A 5,160-nucleotide genomic window follows, 5' to 3' on the forward strand; every position below is an offset into this window, starting at 1 on the left:
CTTGAGTCTGTATTTGTCTTTTAAGTTAAGATGTGACTCTTGTATGCAACAGATATCTGGCCTGAGTTTTTGTATCCAGTCAGCTAACCTATGCTTCTTTAGAGGACAGTTTAAGCTGTTCACATTAATGGAGAATATTGATAAGTCTGGTGAAGTTTTGGGTATCGAGTTTTTCAAAAGTCCAGTGGGCATTTTTAATCCTTTCGCCAGTGTGCAAATTGGAGTTTTATCCGAAGTTTCTGAGTGAGTTTACTTTTGTGGTATAGGATTGGGTTGGTCATTATGGGGGATAGGTCTGAGAATATCCTGAAGAGCTGGTATTGTTATGGCAAATTTCTTCAACATATGAATGTCATTAAAGTATTTAATTTCTCCATCATAAATGAAACTCAGTTTAGCTGGATACAAGATCCGGGGTTGAAAGTTATTTTGCTTTAGGAGATTAAAAGTCAGTGACCACCCTCTTCTGGCTTGAAAAGTTTCAGCAGAGAGATCTGCAGTCATTCTAATATTCTTCCCTTTGAAGGTAATGGTTTTCTTTTTCCTGGCAGCTTTGAGGATTTTTTCCTTCATATTAACTTTAGTGAAGTTAATTATGATATGCCTGGGGGATGTCTTATTGGGGTTGAATCGTGCTGGGCTTCTGAAGCTGTCCGCTATCTGAATTTCAGAATCTCTAGGCATGTCTGGAAAATTCTCTTTCATAATTTCATGCAGAAGGGCTTCTGTGCCCAGTGAGGCCACTTCATCTGTTTCTGGAACTCCTATTATTTGGATATTCACTTTCTTTGAATTATCCCAGAGCTCTTGGAGAGAATGATCCATTTTTCTCTCCATTTCTCTTCTTCTTTGAGAGTTTGGGAGCATTCAAACACTTTATCTTCGTTGTCAGAAATCCTTTCTTCTGCTTGTTCCATTCTGTTGCTGAGGGATTCTACTGTATTTTTCATATCTTTGAGGGCTGTGAATTCTTGCTTCAGTGTGTCTAAGTCTTTGTTGGTTTTGTCTTTAAATTCATTAAATTCTTGAGACAACTTTTGAATTTCTTCTCGAATTCCTAATTCCACTTTGTTAATCTTGTCTGCAATCCAAATTCTGAATTTGATTTCTTACATCTCAGCCAGTTGTTTATGAATAGGATCTTTAATTACATCTGCCATATCTTTCCTTCGGGGGGTTGATCTATTCTGGTTATTCATGTTACCAGAGTTTTTCCACTGATTCCGCCCCATGGTTGTTTTACTGCCTTTGATTTTTTTCCCCTGGGGCCTTGTCCCGGGCCTGTACAGTGTTGTGGCCTGAGAAACTGGGGCCCTGTCTGGTGTGGTAGGGCTAAGTGGTTCTGAATTGTTTTCAGCTGGTTTCTGTTTCGCCCTAGTGAAACAGATACTCTGGATTGAAGTCTCAGCTGTGGAGAAATATCAGCAATTAAGTCACCCCGCCCCCCACAGGCAAACAATTGGAAAAGAAAGATCAAACCTTCCTACCACCGTGCACCCAGGGCACCACCTGATTTGTCCTCAGGCGATTGGTTCAGTTCAAAAAGTCCATATCAATTGTCTCAGTCTGCTCCTGTCTTAGGTGAGAGAGTTTAAAAGGTCTCTGGGAACTGGATCACAGGGGTCTGGTGACTACTCTGGTGTGGCTTGCTCCAGTGGTGCATGGAGTCAGGAGGAGCCACCCAGCCAATAGATCAATCTGGGAAGGTTGCTGCCTCCTTCCCCACCTTGCTCCACTGTCATACCCACTCACTGATAGCCCTGTGGTTGGCTGACCCAGTTGCCTGTAGTGAATTGGTACTCCAGGAGTTTGCACCTGCCTGAATCACAAGTAAGTCTGCCAGGCTGCTGTGCTTTGCCTCTCTCTAGCAGTAGGAGGTGAGGCCTGACAACCTCGGGTGCTTGATGAAGGTTGGGGGGTTTTCACTCAGGTCCAGTCTTGCCCCTGATTAATGTTACTAACAGAACAGAACAGAACAACTCTGTGGTTCCCCTGCAGAAGAGAAGCTGAATTGAGTTCCAAATCAGCTTGTCTTTGCTCTTGTATTGTCTATAGGCTGACAATCCCCTGAGGGCCAGGTGTACCTTAGATTTAGTAAAGCGGACATCTGGGTCAGCTCCACCCTGGGAGTTTCCCCCGTGTGCAAGTTGGAGTTGCCTCAGGCAAATCCTATACTCAGAGTCTCTGGTTGCCCAGGGAGATAGGGGGTGTGGCTTCAGAATATTCGGAGTGAGCTGTATTGCTAGCAAAAGAGGGCTGCTGTTTTATGGCTCAGGCAACTGCTGCTCTGGTGTAGCTCCCTTCCAGCCAACCATCCTCTCTCCGCTCCCGTACCCCAGAGTCTGCACCGACCGGCTGCAGCCCAGCACTGTCTACACCCTGTGAGCAATCGCCCAAGCGTCTGGACCCCTGGGGGACAGGCCTCCAGACCTTGGAGCGAGAGCAGAGGGGAGTGCGGGGAGCGCTGGGAGCCTGGGGTTGTGGGCAGAGAACACACACAGCTTTACGCAGTTTTACGCCTGGCCGTATTGTCACCAAAAGACGGCTGTCGCACTGTGCCTCAGGGAACTGCCACTCCCGTGCGGTCCCCTCTCCGCCAACCGGGACTGGCCTCCAGACCTTAGTGTGAGTGAAGGGGAGTGCTGGGAGCTCAGAATTCCAGGTAGAGACTATATACAGTTTATACAGTTTTATGCCTGGCAGGAGGACACCATGGCACCCTAGTAGGGGAGATAGTTCCAGTTTTTAGAGGGTCCCTCCCATGGAGTGTAGTGGGAGGACCTTTGAACTCTGCCCGGTTGTTTGTGGGGCACTCTGAGCCGTTCTCATGGGGGAGGGGACTCCCGTCTGCTTGGTGATGGATTTTGTACCTTTTGTTTGTATCCTTGTGGTCGCAGCTCACCTCAGTGGGGTTGACGTGCGTTCTTCAACCTTCTCTCTTAGTGCAGCTCAAATCCACCAGGTTACTTGCTAAATTTTTGTCCTTTAACTCTCCTACTGGATGGGAGCCTCTGTGGAAAGCTGGCTTCAGTCAGCCATCTTGTCTCCTCCCCTCCAAGCTAGAAACTTTGTTTATTATCTCATTCCGGCTTCATGACAGCCTTCTATCACTGTATTTCCCTTTTAGAGATGAGAGAGAGGTTAAGTCATTTTCTGGGAATCACACAAATCAGAGGCAGAGGGGGCACATTCTTTAAGCCGTCTGTGAGGAGCCGTTCCTCCAAGCACCTGGGGCTAAAGGCAGCAGTGTTGCCCTCACAAATAGCATTTAACAAAAAGCAATAGATTCCCTCCATAATGCCAGACAGAGCTACTAGACTACAGTTAATCAGCACTAGAACTGCCTCCATCCAAGAAGAGTGTGATCAGAATTCATAGGCAGCCATTGTGCATTGGAGTGGGGGTGAGAGAAAGGGAGGCCTGAGCTCGGGGCATTTTGGAGGGGGCTACCCCTCCCCGTGAATCCCACACTTGTGTGCTGCTGTCTTTTAAATATGTAGACAAGCCCACACTGCTGGTTTGGTTGCTTCACCCCAAGAAGGCCACCACATCTTGCGCTTTCAGATGTTTAAAATGCCTTCATTAGCGTCAGACAAAACATTTCATTTTAGTGAGAAGAACTGATTCAGAATTGTCTTCTTGTAACAGACAATACTGAGGGCAGTGGGGAGGGAGATCCAGTTTATGGAGTTCTTGGTATGATAAGCATTTTTGGTGGAGGCGGACTAGGGATTTGAGGGTACATCTGGGACGGTCCCAAACAGACCTCCTGTGGATACACTGCTCTGCCAGACAAGGTGAATCCTACCCTTCGCCAGCTGTGATGTGATGGAGGAGAGAAGTTGGTCCTTCCCAGCTTCCAGGGCTAATAGACCTGCTCAAGTCAACCCTTTGGCTGACCAGTTGGCCTTTGTGGATCCCTTCACAGGTATGAATTGCATAATATATACATGGTCTGACAGCGAAATTCGATAACTCATGCTAGAAAAGTGCTACATACTTCATTGCTAAAAATCACTGCAGTCACCTTCAAAGTACTCCCCGTGGCCATCTGGCAACTGTAGTGACATTCAGCTCTGATGGCCATTGCAGAAAAAAGAGTTCCAAGGTTGCTTTGGAGGTGGACTAGGCCCCTGTGTCAGTGCATAGCCTTCTGAGTACTTCTGTTGTAGGAAGACAAGGCCAACGGAGAGAAAGAGTACCCAAACACTGTGTTTAAAAGAGGAAGGACTTTATTCCAGCCAGTGGAGCCACACTGGACAAGAGTCTCAAAATGGCCATACTCCTCGACTGGCTCAGTCTTCTCCTTTTGATCTCTAGTCAAAAAGTCCCAGCCCAGAGGTACCTTCCTCATTGGTCAGTTTGAATCAAGCTGGAGAAACGTGTTTGGGCTTTTACAGAAGCAGAAGCAAGCATTAGTTTTCAGGTCTCAGGAAGTTAAGTTTCCACAAATTCCTAACAGCTAAGTCACCAGGAGGAGGACCTCGCAGGTGTATCCTTGGGGTCTCCTTGAGAAGACCCCTGTTCTCTTAGACCCCATTTTTTCTGGGTATCCTCTCTCACTTCAAATGAGGTGGGTAGCCCTTTTTCTAGGATGAGTTTGTCAACTTGATTGTCCGATCTTAGGAACGGTCACTCTTCCTCTTTCCTCAGGCTGCCCTGTTGACCTGACTGCTTCTTCCTCTCTGTAGCCTAATCAGCTATGCAGCGTCTGCACCTGCTTAAATGATATTACTACTGAGAGTGATGGGGAAACAGTGGGGAGGGACAGGTGACACTTGAACACTCTTTCCAAGTGGAGAGCCTGAGGCGAGGTTAGAAGGTAAAAGATGCTTAGACATTGCTTCCCGTTTGTGATGCCCACGTCTCTCCTCTCCCCGATGCCGCCTCTCCCTTTTGGGTTCTAACCTTCTTGCCCCTCCCTGTGCTCACTGGCTGTAGGTTTGCCCTCTTTGTTTTGGGGTGTGTCATCTATCCATGCACATGTGCAGCTTTTAAATATTAACTTTTAACTTTCCTTAATGTTTAACCTGCATCTTGTTTAAAGAGCTAGTCAGGCAACTCCATTAGGCTTATTGTTAAACCTAGCTCCCTTTGGTACCCTCATTTTTTTTGCCCTTCAGAGACAATTAATTTCAATTCTTGTATTTGCTTCTTTTG

Source organism: Nycticebus coucang, chromosome 2, assembly GCF_027406575.1.
Source record: "Nycticebus coucang isolate mNycCou1 chromosome 2, mNycCou1.pri, whole genome shotgun sequence".
NCBI classification, from domain to species: domain Eukaryota; kingdom Metazoa; phylum Chordata; class Mammalia; order Primates; family Lorisidae; genus Nycticebus; species Nycticebus coucang.